Source organism: Lupinus angustifolius, unplaced genomic scaffold (genome assembly GCF_001865875.1).
Source record: "Lupinus angustifolius cultivar Tanjil unplaced genomic scaffold, LupAngTanjil_v1.0 Scaffold_356, whole genome shotgun sequence".
Taxonomy (NCBI): Eukaryota; Viridiplantae; Streptophyta; class Magnoliopsida; order Fabales; family Fabaceae; genus Lupinus; species Lupinus angustifolius.
The window spans coordinates 244,864-245,382 of record NW_017727752.1 but is presented as its reverse complement, the minus strand read 5'-3'; positions in this window follow the sequence as shown (position 1 = coordinate 245,382).

Sequence of the window (519 nt, the reverse complement as noted above, 5' to 3'; positions counted from 1 at the left end):
TTACTCAAACTCTCTGTCCAACAGATATTTAAATTTAATTTTGAGTAATCGGTTACTCACTTTGAGTAATGGGTTACTCAACTTTTAAAAATCAGTTTTTCAGTTGGATAACTCTTTTCTCATACATGTAACCTGTTACTCAATGAAGTAACCTGTTACACACTATTTTTGAAAAATGTTTTAAGACTTTTAAAAGTATCTCACATTTTCTAAAAAATAGTTTGAGCAATTATACTTGTATATACTTAAGAGTTTAGGATAGAAGTACTTACAAAGACTTAATCTAATGTCTTGAAGCTTTATCGTCATTTGTCTTCATAAGCCATCTTCCTTTTCTTCTTTTTGGTAATGTTGGTGTCTTCATCAAAAAGATATTCTTCACAATCTCCCCCTTTTTGATGATGACAAACCAAGATTTTTTTGACAGTGTAGTTTTCTTGAGAGCAGCATACTTTGAGATATGTTGAAGGTTGTCTTGAGTATTCTCCCCCTATCTTGTATGCTCCCCCTTTCATTTGG